Genomic DNA, 442 nt, shown 5'->3' on the forward strand with positions numbered 1-442 from the left:
GGATGTGAAAAGATAAGCTCTGAAATGAAAAGAAGCCAAAGGCTCAAGTGATCTGAAACGAAAATGAAAGAAGCTATGTGCTATGAAAGAAAAGAGCTGTGTGAATAAGTGAAAACCAAGGCTTGAAAATAAAAGAAAAGGGCGAGTCCCCTAGTGAAAAGAAAACGATTGTGAAGAGTGAGGATTCTGAGAGGGTGAGCAAGTGAGAAACGCTTTGAGTAGAGTGTGGGGGTGTGATGAGTCTTGCCCTTGTATGCATCGGTTGCTTTTTACCTTTAGCATTCTGCCGAAGTTTGGTTGTTCATTGAGAGATCCCTTGTTGCATTACACCCGCTTGAATATTGATGAGATCATTTTTATCTCATGACCTTACCCTAGCCAAGCCAGCCTATTTGAACATTTGCATCATTTGATTCACCGGTTACGAACTTAATGAATGTGA

Source organism: Eutrema salsugineum, unplaced genomic scaffold (genome assembly GCF_000478725.1).
Source record: "Eutrema salsugineum unplaced genomic scaffold, Eutsalg1_0 scaffold_28, whole genome shotgun sequence".
Classification (NCBI taxonomy): Eukaryota; Viridiplantae; Streptophyta; class Magnoliopsida; order Brassicales; family Brassicaceae; genus Eutrema; species Eutrema salsugineum.